General features: G+C 47.0%; 1 long non-coding RNA gene across 2 annotated transcripts in view; it reads left to right on the top strand.

Annotated features, from left to right (window-relative positions):
• LOC139049766 (uncharacterized) overlaps window positions 1-22,412 on the top strand; it is a 133,711-nt gene that overhangs the window by 69,907 nt on the left and 41,392 nt on the right. The gene's annotated exons all lie outside the window — the stretch shown is intronic.

The following is a 22,412-nucleotide window of genomic DNA, read 5'->3' as shown; positions in this document are numbered from 1 at the left end:
AATTGTAGCCTGTGGAGAACTCTAATTGAGGAATGCCAGCGCTGCACTGAATTATGTCGTGTATCAGCGTGGTAATTTGAGCCGACGTAGTTTGCTGGCTTGTTTAAAGAACGCGCAGACAACTTCTATTAAAGACCGCAGTGCGGATCAAACCTTGGCCCTCGCAATACCGCTAATAGTGGACGACCTGGAAGTAACGTGAACCACGATCGAACGGATGCCACTGGAACAAGTACTTCGAAGGTTGATTGCACTGCGGATAGCGACAAACTTTCGTCGATATGTTTGCGATGCTGCTTTATGGTCAGGAACAAATGCCTTGCGATATTGGGTTACTCCTACTGCAGGTTGATTCACATTTCGAGGCACTGTAATCTCGTGTGAATGCCCTTGAATCTTCTCTGTCAGTAGAGAACTCTGTGCAAATACGAAATTAAATCTGTTCTTTGGTTAAGAAACTTAACACCACCGTCTCAAGCATAAATGTCAAAGATAAGCAGCTTCGGAATAACTTTACTGACACAATAAGCTTGTTTTGAGCGTTGATGATTTGGAAAATCGTTCGCGTAGAAATAACGTCATCCTACATGGATTACCTGAAGTACAAGATGAAAACAACGACGCCCTGCTTTCAAGGGTATCTCTGTGGCTCTCGGAAGTGCCTAAAATTCAATGCCCACGCATTGGAAGATTGCACAGAATTGGTGAAACTCGCGGGACTAATGCACGTTTTCTGTTCATTACGTTACCGGATTTCAATGAGAAAATACAGGTGCTCAGGAATTCACCCAAGCTCAAATACACTTGCTACACCATTAGGGAAGGTTTTTTAACCGTGTGTGCATAATCCGTAGGAAGCTATGGGATGCTATCACATCCTTTCGTAACAATGGGCCTTCGGTGCGGATACGCTTTGATCATGCGTTCATTGATAACCTACAACTGGGATGAATATACTAACAAACTTGTTGAAACATCAAAATGCACGTTAGGCGCTGCCACTCACGACTCCACTCATAACAGTAGAATTCGTTAAAGCAGGGAGAACAGCCTACGCGGTGGTGGTGTTCTCTTCGCAGCTCCTCACCAATTGCTTTGCTCTCTCTTTGAATTAACTCCCTTAGAAATGCTCTGGATGTGCTGTAAAGTCACCATTCCACACGTACTAATGGGTATCTGCTATCGTCCACCCGGCGCTGACTCGTCATTCATATCATTGTTTCATGACGCTATGTGACCCGTTACCACTGCCTATCCAAGTTTTCCCATTCTGCTTTTCGGTAGTTTTAGTTTTTCTTCCATGGACTGGTCTGATGTAGCAACTACTTCATCAAGAAACAACTTGTCTACCGAGTTCTCGAACACATGTCTTAACTTCGGCTTATTCCAAATAATCAGTAAATCAACGCGCACGACTACCCATTCTGCCAACACTTTCGACCTTATATTAACGACACATCCCGATAATTTTTCCGTTATCACATACTTACCTGGCTTTAGCGATCACGTAGCCATCCACAGTAAGTTCCCTTGTAATCTACTCACCAGTAAAACAGCTAAAAAGGCACTTACCCTTAACAATAAAGGCGACTACATGAGCCTAAGTAATGAACTAGCAAAGTTTTGTGATCGTTTTACATCTGTTTTTCACTCACGGATCGTCGAGTCAAATTGGCAGCTATTCAAATCTGAAACGACGAGTTTAATAAAACTATATATTCGAACTATAAAAGTGACTGAACGCGCGCGCTCTCCATGGTTCAATACAACGTTGAAAATAATATTTAAAAAGAACGTTTATTTCACTCAGCTAAGGCCTTGGGTTCTTCCTTGGGATCTTCATTAGCATGGGAAAAGTATGACGCTGCAAAGAAGCATTATAACTCGCTTAAATCCGCAATCAAACGCAATTTCTTTTCCTTTACACTCTCCTCGATGTTACACAGTTATCCGAAACGTTTATGGCGAACCATCAACCCTCATCATGAGAACATAATCTTTGTGATGACATGGGCAGCATCATACTGGAAAGCGAAGTTGCTAATATCCTAAACATTATATGCTCTTCGGTTTTTACTAATGACTAAGCTCACAACATGGCCGATATCTTACCATACACTGATACCCGTATGAATAACATCATGTTTGACCCACCTGGCATTGTGAAAATAATTCATTCACTAAAGAATTCATCGTCAACCGGAATTGATGGAATAAATGCCAAGGAACTAAAAAACACAAAGTACCATTCCAGCATTATTCTTTCCAGAATTATCCAGCAATCTCTTAATACGGGCACTATACCGGTTGAGTGACGTGTTGGCAAGGTATTCAGAATTTCTAAGAGGTTCTAGGTCATGTCGCAAAAACTGTCGCCCTGTTTCATTCACAAGCGTCTGCACCAAACTAAAAGAACACGCCATTTTCTCTAGTGCCATGAAATTTCTATCGCCCATCAACTTTTTCATCCTAACCAACATGGTTTCCGTAAAGGCCATTCCTGCGAGATGCAGCTCGCTTAATTCTTGCACGTCTTTCACTCATCCCATACCTACCTATGCATTCAGCCTTGGCTTCGAAAATGCGTTTGATAACGTACCTCATGCTCGTTACTACTCAAACTATCACAATTAAATCTACATTAATAAGTTCTTAATTCGATTCAAGCATTTTAACATACCGTCATCAGTTCGTCTATGCTATACACATTCATCATCGTTCTCACAAGTCTTATCCGGTGTCTCCCAAGGCACGGTCTTCGGGGCCCTTCTGATTTTAATATATATTAACGAGCCACCCCTTCTTGTGTCAAGCGAAAATTCATCTCTTCGCCAATGATTATATTTTATTCCGCCCTATAACAGACACGTCCGATATTTTTATCCTCCAGAACGGTCTTCATCATATAGAAGAGTGGTGTAAAATTTGGTTGACGTCTCTCAACGTTAATAAAACTGTACTAATTTCATTTCACCGTCGTCGCAACTTTTCAACTCCTGAATACATCATTAACAACTACCCTATAATTACCGGTGACTCGTTCAAATACTTCGGTGTTCCCATATCCCACAACCTAACTTGGACCAATCCCGTTAATCAAGTTACTAATTCTGCAAACCGGGTCTTGGGCCACATCCGTCGCACTCTCTCCATTGCGCGTTCCTCTGTTAAGCTTTTCGCATACAACACACTACTCCGTCCAAAACTATATTATGCAAGTGCAATGTATGACCCTTTCCAATTAAACCGAATTAAAGCACTCGAAGCAGTCCAGGACTTAGCAGCTAGATTCATATTGAGTGATTATTCTTACAACTCTAGCATCAAAGCACTAAGAATCACCACTTGATCTACCCGCCCTGACTCAATTCTCGACTAAATCTTTGTCACAAGTTCTTCCACTGTTTGCCACCTAAAAAATGAACTCATCGTTCGCGTCCTTCGCATGTCGCGCAACACCCATCCAAACGCCGTCGCCCCTCCACGTGCCCACACCACAACATTTCGTCAAGAATTTTAACGCGATAGCGTTAAGGAGCTCGTGTCGCAGAAAAGCCGGTGTCGTCGGTGTCGGCGTCCGCGGCGTTGGCCGTGAGTGATAAATCCCGGCAGGCACTTCTTGAATAAAAAACAACTCGCAAGATGGGCTGGGTGGTAATCGAACCAGGGTCTCCGGTGTGTAAGACGGAGACTCTACCACTCAGCAACGAGTTTTTTTTTCTTTATTCACAAAATGACATACATACATAACAACACGCTGGCCTACTTGGACCAACGTGGCAAACTAAAATTTCTTGAAATTCACCAATTCATCAAGAATACCCAACCAGTCAGGCGGATCTGCCTGTACACGATATATCTCACGTATGAAAATAATGCTTTCAACAAAATTTTCTCGTGCTGGGCGCGCATTCACATCGGCGTGCGTTACCGCCATCCGTGTCTTCCAAAGACTATGGAGGCCCAGGAGCATTATCATGTCATACGGAAAGCCCTGATGGCTGTCTACCGGCAGGAAACGTATACCCTGTTCTGTAATCGGCAGTTCCTTTTTAAGAGTTCTTTGCAAGACGTCCCAATGAAAAATTGCATCCCAGCACTCAATGAAAGCGTGCTCAATGGTCTCCGGTTTGTTACATAGCGCACAGTTTGTCGTCCATGGTACAAATATTCCTTTGTCGGCTATCCATGTTTTGACCGGAAGGGTAGATGTATACAATTTAAAGAAGAACGACTTTACGCTTGCTCTCACTGGCATCATTTTAACTCTCTTTAAAACATCTTGTCCTGGGCCTCCATAGTATTTCATTCGGTACAATGGCACTGGCATCATAACTTCAACTAAATCCTTGTAAAGTTTCTTTCTTGTTACTGTGCTCAGGTACTGAAGGGAAAACCGATCTTTTAATATTCGAAGGGAGTCGACTACCTCTCGCAAGTAGCCTTTAAGCCGATAGTGTACAGGCTGTGCACTAGACACAATAAATTCAGGCAAAACGCTTTTCAAACGGATCTGGATCATCGTACGCAAGAATGAATCACTTTGATCTCGTAAGAAGACAAAACGAGAAACAATCTGTCGTAAGAACAAATGCGACAATCCAAGACCACCATCTCGAACAGGACGAAACAAGTTGGTATGGCTGACCCTTTCCCAAGTGGAACCGCAGATAAAAACAGCAAATACTCTGTGTATATTCTTTACATTCACACGGGTCATCGACAAAAATTGGAGGACATACCACACTTTGGCAATTAAAAACAAATTAAAAACAGTTGCCCTTGCAAACATTGACAAATCACGACCCTGGCATCCTCCGGTTTTCTCTTTTACGCGCGACGTCTCATCCTCCCAGTACTGCGCGGCACTCTCGTACTCAGCTACGAGTTCCATGCTTCAAAGCGGTGCAAAAGCGCCTCTAGTCAATGCGGTGTTGCCTTAGAAACGAGCCGTAGAAAGTTATACTGCGGTGTATATCGGTAATTATGAACATGTAACTTACAGAAATTGCAGTTACACGAGTAGGGAAGTGCGTTTCCGCTACATTTCTTCAGCGCTTTCTGCATACGCAGAGCCATCTTGCGGCAAACACAGAAGATCCCCTCCTCTCAATGTACGGTGCTGCCCCGACAGGTGGCGCGTCACGCGCGCATTGGGGTTGTGCGAGGACAGGTGCGAGGCGCGTCGCGTCCCGGACTCCCTCTCCCCTGACGACGTTTCTCCTTGCTCCCGCACGGGTTGCAGAATCAAGCGTCCTTCCATTCTTTAGATCACTATCTCTCTATCTCTCTGCCCGTGCCGATCACGACGTTTGGCTGGCGTGCGTCGTTTCCCCGGGGCTCCGAGGCACCGAGTTCTTTGGTTCGTTCCGCTTGCTCAGGCGCACGTTTCGTTGCCGCGCCGAACACTCCGTTGCTCGACGCTCACCGCGTCCTATGCGGGGCGCCTCGTAAGTGATCGCTGCGCCGTAGCCCACTGTCTTACACCCCTTGGCGGGTCGACGGGAACGCTGTCGCGTTCCACTCTTGAAGGCGAAGCTTAAGCGTCCTCCAATTTTTTTTATTCGTACTGTGCGTGGCTACAATTCGCCTTCCCGGTGCCATATCGTTACCATCACCGGCCCTGCAGGATTCAAATCTACCGTCGAAGAAATCATACACAGTGACGTTAACCCATAGGATTATCGTGTATACTGCAACACATCGCTATTATATTACTTATCATGCTCTGTATTCACTAATTGAATTGTATTTATTTGACCTATATACACCAGTCTTTACTCTAATTATGTGATACCCCTGTACCGACCCCTCCCCATGTGATGTCCATTGCGGGACCCTTGAGGCATAATAAGTAAATAAAATAAATAACAAAACTAAAGTGCTCAAAGCTGAGAGACGATTGTACTAAAACTGCAATGTTTAACCAAGTGAAGGAGGAACTTCGAGATAAACCTAAATTGGCGGAAAACTTCTATATTAGAGTAAAATTGCGTCAGCTTATTAAATGCAATAAAAAAGAAAGAAATTGGCAGTCCATCTTACCTCGTGCGACTGATGATACCACTTTTTGTAATTAAGGAGGAGTCTACTAGTAACACCGATAAAATAGCATCTGTCTTGTTTTTCAATCCGTTTTTTCTCAGGATAACCTTTTACATATGATATAGCTTCAACAATTAGTGACCTCTCTGTATTACTTGACGGTGTTCTTAATTTAGTGTTAAAACTCGATAGCAAAAAGTTTTGTGGTCCTGGCGTTATTTGCAATGCTTTGCTTGTTCGTTACTCCCTTTGCACCAGTCGTTATCTTAGTTATTTTCAACAAATCATCAACAACTGCATTTGTTCCTTCTTCGTGGTGACATGCGAAAACTCTACCTTTACACAAATCTGTTAATAAGCAGGTGCTAACTAAACACCGACCAATTTCCCTAACCTGTCACTCTTGTAAACTACGCTAACACATAATTTACAAACGTATCCTGGATTACTAGAATACAATAATATACTAAATGATTGTCAGCATGGTTTTCATCGTGGTGTTAGCACCGTAACTCAGCTGGTTGAATTCACGCATGACATTGCTAAAACGCTAGACTTTGATACGCTGGTTGCCGCAGTTTTCATAGATCTGTCCAAAGCGATCGACACTGTGGCACATCTTAAACTACTGTTTAAACTCAACCTCATCCTAAATAATCCTAAACTAATAGACTGGATTCCCAGCTTTCTGTCCGGCCGTTCTCAATATGAACCTTATGATTCTGACTCCCCTATTGCTAATGTTTCCTCCGGTGTGCCGCGGGGTACAGTCATCGGTCCACTTCTCTTTCTACTTTACATTAATGACTCGCCACGTCTCTGTGCTGATGATTGCGTCCTCTACCAAAATGTTAACTTCCTTGAAGATCATCTTTCTTAACGACGCAGTCTCACACTTCTGCTTATGGTGTAACACCTGGCAGATGAGTATAAACTTCACCAAAACTGTTTCAGTGACATTCACTAGGCGTTTAACTCCTTCCGTTTTCTCGTACGCTTTCAATAACTCCTTTCGACCAAAAGTACCCGAATATAAGTACCTCGGACTCTTAATCGCTCACAACTTGGAGCAAGCATATTGAAGTAATATCTGGTAAATCATTAAAAAAGAACTCGCCTACCACCAACGCACCCTTTGTGTGACTCCTCAAGGAACTAAACTGATAGCATACAAAACATTATACCACCCAATCCTTGAATATGCATCTATAGTTCGGAACCATACCAATAAAAACTATATTAATAAGATTGAATCCGTGCAAAAGAAAGCTGTTTTATCTACCCTTGCTAAGACATGAATTTTTCACCTTCTAACCTCTCTAATCTCAGCCGCTCAGGCAACACGTCGCCACGTCGAAAGCATAAAGTTCCTGCACACCTTAATTAACTCTCCACGCTGTACCCGCTTAGATAAATACTTTAGGTTTGCCGTACCTTCCCGCACCCGTAGCTCTCACAATATAAATCTTTTGCCACTGACATCCAGAACTGACATGTATAAGCATGGTTCTTTTTTTCCCTCAACAATTGAACGATGGAATGCATTGCACGGAAATCTTCGTTCATTGCCCCTGACTGCCTTTTTGTCTGCAATTGACATATGATGTTACCGCCACTCCTGCTATAGCCCAAGGAAGGAGGAAGGAAGGAAAAAGTGGAGAAGGAAAGGTAGGGAGGTTAACCAGTATGGCTTAACCGGTTTGCTACCCTACACATGGGAGAGGGATGGGGGAGATTAAAGATGGGGAAGGGGGAGAGGGAGAGAGAGCACATATCACAGCTCACACACATCGTCCGTTGGAGTCCATCATTCTGGCATGGTACGCGACGTCACTCTCACAGCCGCTTGTCCAATCCCGTCTCTTTCAAAAACCGAAGTAGTCCTTTTGTCGCCTTCACCTGCGATATCTTCTGTCGGCGGCATGTGAAAATCGTGTCGAGCGACAACGGTCTACTGTCAAGGCGCGCTAGAACAGATGCCAGGGACTGTCGCTGAACGTTATAGTCAGGACAGTCGCACAGAACATGTTCCAGCGTCTCCTCGCAAAGACAGGCATTACAGAGATCGTTGTCGGCCATTCCAATGCGGAAGGAGTAAGATTTGGTGAAAGCCACCCCCAGCCATAAGCGATAAAGCAGGGTCGCCTCTCTTCGACGCAGTCCAGTTGGCATATAGAGATGCATCAAAGAGGGCAGGTGGTATTGACGGTTGCTCTGGGTGGTCTGGCTGTTTGGTGTGCACCATAGAGATAGCGTGATCTCATGTGCAAGCACTCGAAGTCTGCTAGCTGCGTCGGATCGTGAAAGCGGTATGGCCTCTTCTTGTGCGTCTTCAAGAGCTGCCCGAGCGGCATTATCGGCGTCTTCATTTCCAGTGACGCCGCAGTGACTTGGCAGCTACTGAAACGTCACATGGTGTCCTTTCTCCTGTGATGTATGGAGGAGGCATCTAATATCGAATACCAGCTGTTCGAATGGCCCGCGATGCAGAGCTGATAGTACAGATTGTAGGGCTGCCTTTGAATCGCTGAAGATTGACCATTGCCGAGGTGGCTCCCGATTGACGACACGAAGTGCAGCGCGAAGAGCAGCTAGTTCAGCAGATGTCGATGCTGTTGGGTGGTCAGTCCTAAAGCTGATGGTAATAGCTTTTGATGGGACAACCACAGCACCGGACGAACACTGGATGTTTGTGGAACCATCGGTATAAATGTGTTCCCTGTCCGCGTACCTCTCGTGCAGAAGAAGCAGAGACAGTTGTTTGAGCACAGGCGACGACAGTTCAGACTTTTTTCCGATTCCTGGTACACTGAGATGGACTGTAGGGCTGATAAGACACCAAGGGGGTATCGATGGTTTAGATGCAGCGGTGAAGCCCGATGGCAGTTTGTCGTTGTATTTGATGATAGTTTTAGCGAATGATGATTGGTGCCTGTCCGAAGGTAGTGCTACAAGGTGGTGATAGGTGGCACGTGCAAAGTGTCTGATGTGCGTTCTCAGGGCTTCCACCGTAATGTGAGTTCGCATTGGATGGTCCCGAGCAATCGCAATAGTTGCCTCTGTTGAGGTGCATCTGGGCAAACCAAGGCAGACTCTGAGTGCTTGAGCTTGTGCTGCCTGCAGAACACGAATATTTGTCTTGCAGGTGTTGGTCAGTACAGGTAGACTATATCTTAGAAAACCGAGAAAGAGAGCTCTGTAGAGTTTAAGCATTGCGTCTACTGACATCCCCCACGTCTTTCCTGCCAAGTATTGAAACAACTGGGAAGTTGCTGTCAGGCGCCGTTTCATGTAGGCCACGTGCGGGCTCCAACAGAGGTCTCGGTCAATTATTACGCCAAGGAATCTGTGGGTTCGGACATAGGAAATAGTCCGCCCATTGATTGAGATGATATAAGGCGTCATCGGTTTGCGAGTAAATGCTACTAGTGCGCATTTTTCTGGTGATATGCTGAGTCCCTGTTTACACAAGTAGTTCGCTGTCAAAGTGGCCGCTCTTTGAAGTCGCGCGCGTATTTGAGGACGTGTGACTGCCGAAGTCCAGACACAGATGTCGTCAGCGTATATTGAAATTTTGATAGTAGTTGGCAAGTACTCAGCAAGTCCAACAAGAGCGAGGTTGAATAGCGTCGGGCTGAGAGCACCGCCTTGAGGAACGCCCCTGCTGGTATAGCGTCGCGTAGTTGGGCCATCGTCAGTTAACACAAAGAATGATCTTGCAGATAGGTAGCTTGCAATCCACAAAAAAACTCGACCACCTAGGCCAACCGTCGCAAGGGCGTCGAGAATGGCCTCATGTAATACGTTATCGTATGCCCCTTTCACATCTAGGAATAAAGCTGCAGATAAACACTTACGGGACTTTTCGTGCTGGACATAGGAAACGAGATCAACTACATTGTCGATAGAAGAGCGGTCACGTCGGAAACCAGCCATGGAAATCGGATAGATCTTGTAGTATTCAAGGTACCATTACAGGCGGCCAAGGATCATCCGTTCCATTATCTTTCCTACACAGCTGGCCAGCGCTATTGGGCGGTAAGAGGTGAGTTCTAATGGGGATTTGCCCTGCTTTAAGAGTGGCACCAGGCGGCTTACTTTCCATTCGTCAGGAACATTTCCCTCCTGCCATGAGGAGTTGTAAAGGCTCAACAACTCTATCCGTGCGGACTCTCCGAGATAGCACAAGGCCCGGTATGATATACCATCCGGACCCGGAGATGATGAGCGCCTGCAGAGAGCTAGAGCCGCTTCGAGCTCCTCCATTGTAAAAGGAAGGTCCATGCGGCCATCACGTGAATTGGGGACGTCAGCTCGGGCTGGAGGATCTGGACGAGTAGCTTGGTCTGCGATCCGCGCACAAAAGTCTTCTGCGACATCGATGTCTTGCCGCCCTTGGAAAAGCGCTAGCGCCTTGAATGGGAAACGCCGTTCCGGAAGGCAACGCAGACCTTGCACCGTTTTCCATATGTGAGACAGTGGCTTGCGGGGGTCGAGTTTCTGGCAAAACGTTGCCCAACGTTCCGACGCTAATCTATCCATACGACGCTGAATCTTCTTTTGCATCCTCCTGGTTGCCCTAAGGTCATGAATTGATTTTGTACGCCGATATCGACGTTCCGCCCGGCGACGAAGCGCTCGAAGGCGCTCTAATTCTATGTCGAAGTCATTCCGCGTGGAAGAGGTCGTCATCATGCGAGTGGCGTTTTGCATCGTCATTTTAATCGTTTGCTCTAACCCTGATGGTAGGCCCTCGCGGCAGGCATCTTCCATCTCAGATTTGAAGTTGGCCCATTGAATCGTCCGAATGGTATTCCGTAAGCCTGATCTAGACGACAAGCCTTTGATGTTCAGATAGGTGGGAATGTGGTCACTCCCATGTGTCTCAATGTCTGGAAACCACTTCACACATCTGGCGAGAGAGTTGGAGACGAAAGCAAGGTCGAGGCAGCTGCCGTATGTCACGCCGCGAAGAAAGGTGGGGCTACCATCGTTCAGGAGAGTAAGGCCATAGTTGTGGGCGATGCTTGCTAATCTTCGTCCTCTTGCATTTGTCCGTGTACTTCCCCATGCTGGATGGTGTGCATTGAAATCTCCTATGATGACCCATGGGGCGGGACAAACACTCAAGATATCCGCAAATCTTTTGGTATCGAAATTGCAGGAAGGCGATATATACACGCCTATGAGAGTAAACAAGAGTTTGTTCCTTTTAACTGTGATGCATATATATTGATTGTCGTCGTGGGGAGCAATTGGTTGCAAAACATAGGTGAGTTCACGACGAACAAAAATGACGATTTTGCTGCATGCACCATTTGTTGATGACATGATAAATTCGTATCCTGACAGTCTTATTGATTTCGACAAGTTGGGCTCACAAATGACGATGAGGGGAAACAGATTGGTGTACACAAACTGCCGAAAATCTGAAATTCGTGATTTTAGCCCTCTGGCGTTCCATTGGATGATGGACGCAGCCTTGACTTCTTTCCGGAAGGATGGGGTATGGGTAGCCATCTTTCTAGTGGAGGGATGCAAGCACTGGGCCTAAGGCGTCCAGCACTTTAAGTGCGTTTTGAGCACAGGGTGTCCCGATGTCCACTAAAATTGCTCGAATGGCCTCCATGAGAGAACGTAGCACCGAGATGACTTGGCGGTCTGTTTCAGGTGAATCGTCCATGGCCGGAGAAGGATCAGGTGGGACCCCGACCTTCTGAGGTTCCTTCGCAATGGAGCGGCTTGGTAGCGTAGGCCATTCCTCTAAAGATAGAGTCTTTTCTGCTTCCTTTGTGGAAGTGGTGGGCCTTGTCGCAGCGTGACTAACTGGCACCGCAGTGGAGTGGGTACTGTCACTTCGCGCATGCGCCTTCTTCGAAGACGTACGATGGCGCCTACGTCGTCGCCGACGCCGGACTACTTCGGCTGCCTCCCTGTGGGCAGAATTGTCTCTGGCCATTTGCTTAAGAACCGCGCGCTCCCTCTTGATGCGGGGACAGTCCTTCGAGGAGGCCGCGTGAGGGCCGCTACAGTTGACGCACTTCAGGACCATGGCACCGCAGGTCTGTTCTGCATGAGGTTCAGCGCAACGGGGACACAGTAGCGAGTTGGGACACACGCCTTTGACGTGTCCTAGCCTGAAACACTGATGGCATTGAAGCGGCTTCTGGATGAATGGTCGAACCGGATGACGGAAATGTCCGACTTTAACGTGGGATGCGATACAATCCCCCTTGAATATTACTTGTACGCAGCGCGTATTCCCAAGACGGCGCACTTGCGTAATGATCGTGCCTTCGTATGCCGGCTTGATGAGGCTAGGTAAGTCATCATTTGGAATGGCAATGTCAATGTCGTAAATCACACCGGCTATGGATGTGTCGTCGATCGGGATAAAGGGGCGCATTTTGATTCCGTCTAGCTCTGTGATTTCTTGGAGTTTTCCAAGCGCACTCGCGTTGTACACGTCTATGGCGAGTATATTCTTGCGTGGATTTATTCTTATGTCTTTAATTTGATCCGGCACCGCACATTCCAGAAAAATGGATAGGGCTTGCCTGTTGAGCAATCGTAGGTTGCTTGACGGTTCTGTCGGCATAAAGATGATGACGTGTGGCCAGCGCGCAGGCCTTGTCTTCACAGTCGTTGTGCTCGCAGGAGTTGACGGCGCTGTGTTGGCGATTTTTCTCCTCGCCCTCTTACTCCGGACGGGTATGAAGCCGTCATCGGATGAGTCGTCTTCCGACACCGAGTACAGCTCGGTGTCTTCGGTGTCACTGGGGGAGCCAACTCGCTTCCTTGCGGTTGACGGCCGGGATGACTTCTGGCCAGGCGGGTCTCTGGCATGCTCCGCGTCCATGGCCGCAAGACGGGGAGGCGAGGCACCTCGAATAGCGAAGATAGCTATAGCCTAAGATGTATAACTGCAGTATGCAAAAATAAATGAAACTAAATAACTATAGTAATTTGCCCATTTCCAACTGGCGCCTTCTTAGTATGAGTACTGTGTGTCAGGACAGGCGCTATAGTATGAGAACTGTAGGGTAGCAGAGGTAGCAGGGCAGTTCAATGGGCATGGTTACAGGGCCAGCACACTGTTCACCCTGGTGGCGTACTTTTTTATCTTCCGACATCTTTTAATGCCGTTAGCATTCTTCGACAACTTCCACCAATTCGCGGTATGTGTGTATATATCTATGTATGTGTCTATCTATGTGTACCCGCGCCTAACCTGCCATGAGCCATGTAGCACACCGCGGTCTTGAATATGAAAGGGATCCTCGTGGAGGGAAGAGATTTCAGCGAGGTTATTGACAGTGTGGTATGCACAGGGCACAATAATAAACAAAACGACGTATTACAGAGGTTACAGGAAACGGCAAGTTAGTAATGAATATTAGGAATAACAGCGGCCCAAGAATAATGCCCTGAGGTACATCACACAAAATGGAAGAAACAGCAGATGTATGGTTGTTAGCGTATACGAACTGCCTTTCGTTAGTTGAGACAACACTGAGTCCAGTTAAAAACAACTGGACGAACGCTTAGGCGTGATAACTTTAGCAAAAAACCAGAGTGTGCAAGCTTATCGAAAGTCTTCTCAAAATCTAAGAACAGGGCATCTGTTACAGTCGAAGGTAAAATGAATATCATGATTAAATAAAGGTTAACTGCGTTCCCGCATGAATGGTCTCTCCGGAAACCATGTTGATTAGGGTAAAAAGACGTTACTGATGTTAGGAAGGTAGCAACATGAGAGTAGATGACGTGTTCCATGATTTTGGAGCATACGCTGGTGAGTGAAATGGGACGGTGGTAACAGGGAAGCGGGTTTAAGAAGGGGCAGCTACCTGGGGTGTACTTTACCGAGCATGTGCTGCCTTTTATATTAATCATTACATAAAACATATCAACAGTTACGCATTAAGAATTACGTAGATTGCTAATAGCATTAAAGTCGCCAATCATCTCTAGAGTGTGGATGCACTACGGAATCTTCTTCATGCTGCCATTTCCCCTCCCCCAGTGCAAGGTAGCAAACGGGATATTCCCATTTGCTTAACCTCCTCGCCTTTCACTTTCAACCCTCTCTCTCTATCGCCCTCTCCTTGGGACGTTTAACTCCAGGGACCATCATCTGCCGTTATCTTTTTTTCATTCATGAACCTTTTGCGGTGGCGGGAAGGCAAGCCCAGCCGACCGAAGTCGAGCCATGGCGCAAAGCCAGCGACTTCTCGGCGCATTGTCTCGCCTCGCGAACAAAGCGCGCGCGAACGGCTTGAAATGCCGCCACCATCGCCGCCGGGAAAAGCGGTGCCGCCCCGCCGGCTACGAGAAAGCCGCGATCGAAGGAGGAACGAGAAGAGGAGAGAGAACGTGAAAAAGAAATTGTAACTGAATGTTGCCAGAACCATAAAAAAATATCGCCGTTTGTTGGAAGAAGCTAGTGCCAAAGATAAAAAGAACATTGATAAAGGAAGGAAGCAAGGGGGAGGGGAGTTCCTACGTAAGTGTTCGTAAAAGCAACAGGAACGAAAGAATAGGGAGTATAACCAACAAAAAAAAAGGACGGAACGATCAGAAAGAAAACTACGTCGAAGCGTCTCAGCGCAAGCACCTCCGCCCCCTTCTCTAACCTCCGGGCACCGAGCGATTCTCGCCTGCTACGGCTGGCACTTGAAAAAGCGGCTTTTGTTTCAAAACACCACCACCCAGATCTCGAGGGAAGAGAACTTGGACTCTGTGGAGGGAACTTCGGGTGAGGATACAGAGGTCGAGAAAAGTGTTGAGAGAGCGAGAGAGAGAGAGAGAGAGAGAGAGAGAGAGAGAGAGGAGTGAAGGAACCAAGGAGGAAACGAAACGACGGAGGCGGCGGTTTGAAAACTGCTCGAGGAATTCGATCGTAAGGAGAGGCCGTAGCGCTCCGGCGAGGGATAAGAGGGAAGCGTCCATGAGCGATGGCTTGCGAACAACGCGTGTTGATTTACGCCACGGCACCCAGAGGGAAGGCGCCGTTCGGAAGGCTTGGGTTTCGTGGCGCGTCGCGGTTTGCTATCTTCGCTGGGTGCTCGCTGCGATGCCGATGGCGCCTGTAGCGCTCGGTTTCCGCCGCACAATGTCGCTGGCGCGCGCAGTACTCAGAAGTGTCGGTGGTAAGAACGCCGCGTGCCGCCAGGATTTTATGTTGTTGTTGTTGTTGTTGTTGTTCCATGTTTAACTCGATCATTTCCGCCTCCTTTCGTTTCGTTATCCGTGTACTTCTTTCGTTCTCACTTTCTCTAATTCCTTCCTCCGCCCTTTTTCGTTCAATCTGGCGGTAACGCCAACTGACGCGGTGGGGCTCGATCGGGCGCGGGTAGCCGTATACGCTGGCGCCTTATCGCTCCCAGTCTGCCTACTTTCCTTTCGTGCTTTCTTTTCCTTGTCATTGTTGCTCTCTCGGTTTCCTCTTCTTTCTTTCCTGTTTTCTTGCCACGGGCTTTCTGCTTTGCGAGATCAACTTGGCCTCCTCGTTGTTGGAGCGCCAGCGGGGGCGTCGGTGTTTCTCTCGCAGGTCAATTTCGTTTCCTGTCATTTCTGACCCCGCGTGTCGGAACCGCGATTTCTAACACGGCCGGCTTCGGTATATAGCACCGGCTCCGCGGCAGACCCGGCCCCGTCTCCATACCAGTGATTGAACGGCAGTTGTATTAAACCTACTGGCGAGTTCGGACTGGGCGTTCTTAATTTAGATTTCCTACATGAATATTTTTCGCGCTCGAGCCTGTGTTATTTACTCGTTGGCATTTTGCCTAAGATATTCGTAGTTGCAACATCTTTGCTACTTCGTTCCCTTGCTTCTCCTTTTTTTTTTCTTATTCTACTATTATTCAACTGCTGTCCCTGCCACTCATATCAAAAGAAGGATGGTGTAATTGACTGCACCATCCTTCTTGATATACTTGAAATACCTTATACAATTGACAGTCTGTTCAGAATGACAAAGTGAAAAATAATTCACATCGAAACCAGTAGCTGGAGTGACGGCAACCTTCATTTAAATCCTATCAGCGTATATAGATGTTTATTATTTCATTTTATATGGGAGTTCCTTGCAGGCCTCCGTAAAAGCGTTGAGCATGTGGAGTACTACGGTAACATCAAAGTAACGCAAGCGTTATTCACAAAAAGTAAGGAAACACCACCGAAACAAAAGCATTATTCGTACAGCACAATAGCACGCAACATGAAAACAGGGAGTACGAAGAATACTATTAAAAATAAAGGTTTAGGACAGGACAAAGTGCGCTCAGTGCGTGCTTAAAAAAGAAAATGTTCTTGAGCTGTCCTTGCTGTTTCAATCGACTTATCCGCTACGTCTCAGAGGATCGCACGTACGGTAGAGAAGGAAGTGAAGAGATACCTAAAGAAATATAAAAGTAGGACGCAGAAGTAGGCGGTATTGATCGAGCGCTCGGGGCTCTCAAAAGGTCGTTGTCAAATATTCATGGGCGAGACCTCAAGGTGTTGTCAATCAAAACATCGCTTCTCTGTCGCCTAGTCGATTTCCACGTATGGCACCAAAAAGGGTGGTCTGCGTCAACGTGGGAAACGTTCCGAGTTCCCTGGGAGTGTCCTCCACGTGGCCTAGTTTCAAAAAACTACGTTTGTAGATTCACGTCAAACTTGTGCATCACAACTAATCTGGGCAGTGAGCCTCCAGCGCTACAAATTATAATGAGGGGTCAAAAGAAGTGCACCTTTGCAATTGCTTAATGCGTTAGCATCAGGAATGTCAAAGTGAAAAAAAAAACAGGCAGATTCAACTTTAGTTTGACATTTACGTAAACCGAAGCATTGTTGGTGTGATTGGCTCACGAACTATGTATGTGTGTGTACGTATTAAGTGTGGATTCCCAAGTATAGATATTAGTATTGATGAGCAGCATGTTAAACGAAAACAATATTTTAGTTGCCGTTAACTATAGATAGGGTGGTTATCATATACACATATTTACATGCAGCACATCATATATTTATCAGGTTGTCCACCAAGTTGCATTTCCAAGTTCCCTGAGTTTTTCACGTTTTCCCCCAGTGCCTTCGCAAAATTTTCTGAGTGACACAGGACTTTGTTATATGTAAAGACGGGCTGACACCATGACACCCGATGCCGTTACTCTCTGGCAAACATGTTAACAAATAAACGACGACTTATTCCAGTTCTATAGTGAGGAGTAACGTTTATATTATTCAAAAAGAAAACGGAAGGGAGGGGTTAGTAAAGCGTACAACGAATAAAAGAACTTCAAAAAAAAGAAAAAGGAAAGCTTCAGAACAAGGCAATGGCAGTGCGGCAGCAATTTCAGCATTCTTTGAACCACCCTCGGCGCCTGTCAAGGCGTCCGCTTGTCCAACTACCTCGTTCTAATACGCTCTACTGCTACACATGTAAAGAAGAGACGCCGCGGACATCCACAGCGAACACCGTGGCGTCGCAGCACAAACAGAAAGGGGGCGAACACTGTCGCGGGAAAACCCCTTAAACTTCGTAAAGTAGCGACACTCTCCTCATCCGCCTCACTCCTCCTCGTTTCTCCTGTCTTTCAAGCTTCCTCCTCGACCATGGCGCCGCCTACACTGCTCGAGCGTAGCGACGCCGCCAACATGCGCGGCTCGCCACTCCATAGACGCTTCTCGAGCGAAAATGGCGTTGATGCACGGCGCGAGGGCCCACGTGATGCTATTAGGCCAATAGCGACGCGTCGTCGGCCTCGGCCAGAGCGCGTGAAGAGGAGGCGGCATTCTTCAAAGCGGGCCGCTATATTTTAGGTCGTGGGTGCCATAGAGTAAGAAACTCTATGGTGGGTGCCACATTAATCTCGACAGTCCGACGCCTGGTACCACAGTCCGACGCGATACTCCACTTCCAAGCGCCTTCCCTCCTCCGGCGCCTACTTCCCTATGAGGGCATGTACGCTTGCGCGTAGGAAACACTAGGGCGACCGCTCTCTAAATATTGGAAGTGATACTTTGGTTGTGATGATTGTGATATCTCGACAGCTGCGCGCCACGCGGTGCTTGCAGCTGTCTTTGCGATTAGTCCTGCAGTGCTCACGAAACCGTTTCTGCTGTTCAGAAATCAAATAGCTCCAACTTTTCAAGAATCCATTGGCAACAAGCACATGAACACAACAGTTTCACGCACATATTTGTGTTGCGTTCTGTAATATTGGCTTAAAGGCTCTGAAGAGAAAATGAAGAATTTCACCAACACTTACTTATTTTAAGGTTGCTTTTATTTGTAGCCACATATAAAGACAAAATACGCAGCATAACCAGAGCAAGTATGGATGCTCTTCAACATGGAGCATATTAGCAGTGCCTACTTGTCACCCGTAGCACTACACGTTTGGAAGTCCCTTGTTGTTCAATACAATGCTTCGTTTGATTACATGTTATCGTGTTGGTGGAATTGTTCCGTGATTGCGACTCGGTGTTCGTATCGTCTCTTGGCGAAATAAACATTTTCTAAACGCAAACACGCCGGTCATAAAACGCCTGTCGTATGGCCATATTCTGCCTCCGAGAGTGACTGAAATTGATGACCAATTTGAGTACAATTCAGAGCATTCAGGCCATTTTCCTAAGCTTATAGATACAGCGGGTAGCTTCCGCGGCAACAAATGCGGACACATCCGTTGTCAACGCAAATATGTCTCAACTGTGGCTCTTATGTACACTCTAAGTTTACACCATTTGAGTCGTATCTTGCCGCACAACAATAAGCGCCACCTGTCTTGTCCGCATTTCCTTTCTTTGACGCTGCGAGCCCGGTACTTCCGAGTAACGAACTGCATGCGCGTTATACATAGCATTATAGCGTTATACATAGCATAACATTATACATAGACATAGCATTGCCGACAGGAAAGTAGCGGGCGAGACATTTTCAAGAAAGGATACGCAAGCAAGGCATATGACGATTATTGTTGTGTGACAGATATGCACCCCAACGGGTGTAAGCTTTTTTTTTAGAGTGTAGCGTAATAAATAAGCATCAATCATGGCAATACAACGTGGAGAGAGAGATTTTATGCAATGAAATGCAGAGTTGTCGCCCTATGCTGATGTGATCTAGTCTGCTACACTGCACAAGCAGGAGAGGGAACAGAGAAAAGGGGATGAGTAAGCTTAAGAATGGATTAGAGAGATGATAGGTGCACGATGTTGCAGTACTACAAATGAGGCGGGCCCATTTCGATGTTTTTGGAGTAACTCTCAATGCAGGTTCTAACGCATGTATGCAAGCGACCACATACGCAAGGGAAGGTCACTAAAGACCTCCCGCACTCCGGCACTTTATGGAAAGGCTAAAATGGTGACTGGCGCTCATTAACGGGCATTCAAAGGGGGCATATATATGCTGAGCTTGGTAGGAGGAAAGAGAAAAGTAGAAGGCAGGGAGGTTAACCAGAATAACGTCCGGTTGGCTACCCTACACCGAGGGAATGGGAAAGGGGAAAACAGATAACAGGGAGAGAGAGGAGGGAAGGAAAGAAAGAAATTGCGGCAAGTTCGCTGACGCGTGTGGTTTTACAGAAATTGCAATAATAGTCACAGATGGTCGCACAAACCCGTCGTCTTTAAGAAACACAAAAGCGCCTTCACCGCTTTATGGGCCGACGGGCGATGGGGGCGGTGTTCCAGCAACACCTGCACAGAAAGCGGCCGATTGTCCAGTTTTTGGAAAGCTTTGGCAAGTTCTTGTCTCTCTTGGGCATATCTTGGACAATGGCACCGCAGGTGGTCGATGTTTTCTTCGGTGCCACAGACCTCGCATGCTGCACTGTCAGTCACTCCAATTAATGTAGAGTATGCCTTTGTGAAGGCAACTCCTAACCAAAGGCGGCAGAGAAGCGTAGCTTCACGTCGAGGAGTCCGAGTGGAGGTCGGAGTTCCAGGGAGGGGTTTAGTCGATGCAGTCGTGTAAGTCGTAAGTTTGGCGAGTTCCACTCGGTCACTGTGAGATTGCGTGCCAGGTGTCGAAGCTGCCTTGCAGCGTCAGTCCTCGAAAGCGGAATTGGAACGCTGTGCTCTTCTTGATGTGCTGTGCGATCAGCGTTATCAGTGGAATCATTGCCACTGATTCCACAGTGGCCAGGTACCCATTGAAAAACTACCTCGCGGCCTTTTTTTTGGACATCATGGTAAGGTTTCACGACTTCGTATGTCAATTGGTCATGACATCCGTGTCGGAGAACTGACTGCGTGCACTGAGCTTGGTAAGTTCTTACTGAACAGATGCAATGAGCAGCTCCGGTGAGGCAAGCAGCTGTAGGTGGCGCAGTTAGCAGACAGCGTTTGGAAAAATCACAAAGAAGCACGCGCACTCAGTTCAATGGATGTTAAGGTTACCGCAACGGGCAAAATAGACTCGGTGACGTTCTCCCATAAATACATCGCATGTATAGTCAACCAAAAATGCCTTACGGAACAAGAGATCTGAGAAAAAGCCAAATATCTTAGCACCTTCGCGTAGCAGCCTAGTACCCGCATTTATATCTTCTAGCAGCGTATGTGAACAACATTGTGATGTTCGGTTTTACGGAGACTTTTAGCGTGTCCGCTATTCCGGCAAACTGGGGTGGTTTCGGTGGATTGCCGGATGGGTGGGGGCGTAAACGTGAGCGGCTGGAGCGGTGCAGCTGCCTAGTGGCATAGAGCTCAACCAGACAAACGCAGAACTAAAATTGCAGTAACCTACTATATTCTGATTCGCTGCTGGTGCAAATTTTCGTCGGCAGCAGCGTAATTGTGAACACGATTGCGCTGCTGTCGAAAATTTACACCAGCAGCCAAGCAGAATATACTCATTGGCTCTGTGTTTGTGTGGTTGAGCTTTGAACTACCAGCTGGCGCCACCAATCTGGCCGCTCACGTTTGCGACACCGCTCAACCGGCAAACCACCCGCGCTTGCCGGAATACCGGGCGCCCTCGTTTTCTCAGATACCGTAGTCCGTAAGCTTTTCCGGTCGACTTTGCGTTTCACACGATCGCCACTCTTGCGATCCTCGGGGCAGCTCGATAGGCAAGCGAAAGAAATAAAGTTACGCCAGAGGACTTTCGCAACCCAGTTCAGCCGCAGCAGCACACTATACACGTTCTGCATGCGGAACACAGCACACGCACGGGACGTGGAGCGGGGACGAGATAAGGGCGTTGCAGAAATAGGAGCGCGCCATCGACAAGTAACGCAACCCTTCCGGAGTCGGCGGCGCCGTAGAGAGCGCTCGTATCGCGTTACCACCTCAAACACGAGCACCGCCCAGGGTAGACGCTCGGAGAGTGTGTTCGCAAAGCGAGTGCACTCGCACGCAGAGGACATATAACCGCGCCGAGTTTAAATCGGTGCAGCATTCGGTAAGCTATAGTCCGCAACGGGCAGTCGGCGACCGAGATAACCAGTGCAAGCTTTCGTCTCATTCGGAAATAAATGAGTCATCTGTGCTACTGGCGACGGCAAGGAAGGTTGCGCTAGAAAAACTCTCAAAGGTCTTACAAAATATTTATTCGAAAGACTGATTGATCGTTTTTTTCCCCTCTTGGTTGTATTAAAAATGTGGCGAGAATATTCCACTCGATACAGTGGCATGTGTTTAGTTGGTAACTATAGCGCAAGAACGTGCGTATAGCAAACATCTGGTCATGGATACGTAGGAAGGCACTTAAAGAGCCAGCTGTGCATTCTAAAGATAAATAACAGTTCGGTTTCATAAGACGAACAAATGGATATTAACTTTCGATGCTCCGGCGTCAGAATTTCCCTTCTCGACCAGCGTTAATTGATTTCGTAGAGTTGCAGTGACTACGAAACTTGCATTAATTGAATTCTGGGATTTTACGTGCCAGACTTGCATACTCACTGTATATAGCCATGCTTCGGTATCTAAGCCCTTAAAATTGGGATGGCGGTGTTGACTAGTGCTTTTTCTTTCTATTTTCGAGCCTGTTGCCCGGCGGCACTGATGTGTATTTAAAAGCAAACGCGTGGATGCTCTTATCTAAAAATTCTAGTGGTGGCTTACCGAATTTATCGTCTAGGACACGCCTATAACTGTGTTATCTTTTCTTAGCTGGACAACCCTTTAAATCTTCTCTCGAGTAGCACTCATTCCTTGGTGGACATTCACCGCCGGTCGTTGACACAGTGTCAACCTCGTTCCACATTAATTGTATTTGGTAAGCGGAATTGCACTGGCAAAAATTGCTCATTTACTAGGTGAAGCCGATGTGGAACTAATCTCCTTTATCGCCGGCTCTTCGATCGGTCCCGTTTATTACCGTGCTGTATAAAGCTTGCAATTTTGTTCCATACAAGTTCCAC

The sequence above is a fragment of the Dermacentor albipictus genome, chromosome 9 (genome assembly GCF_038994185.2).
Source record: "Dermacentor albipictus isolate Rhodes 1998 colony chromosome 9, USDA_Dalb.pri_finalv2, whole genome shotgun sequence".
Taxonomy (NCBI): domain Eukaryota; kingdom Metazoa; phylum Arthropoda; class Arachnida; order Ixodida; family Ixodidae; genus Dermacentor; species Dermacentor albipictus.
This window is presented reverse-complemented; position numbering and strand designations above follow the sequence as displayed.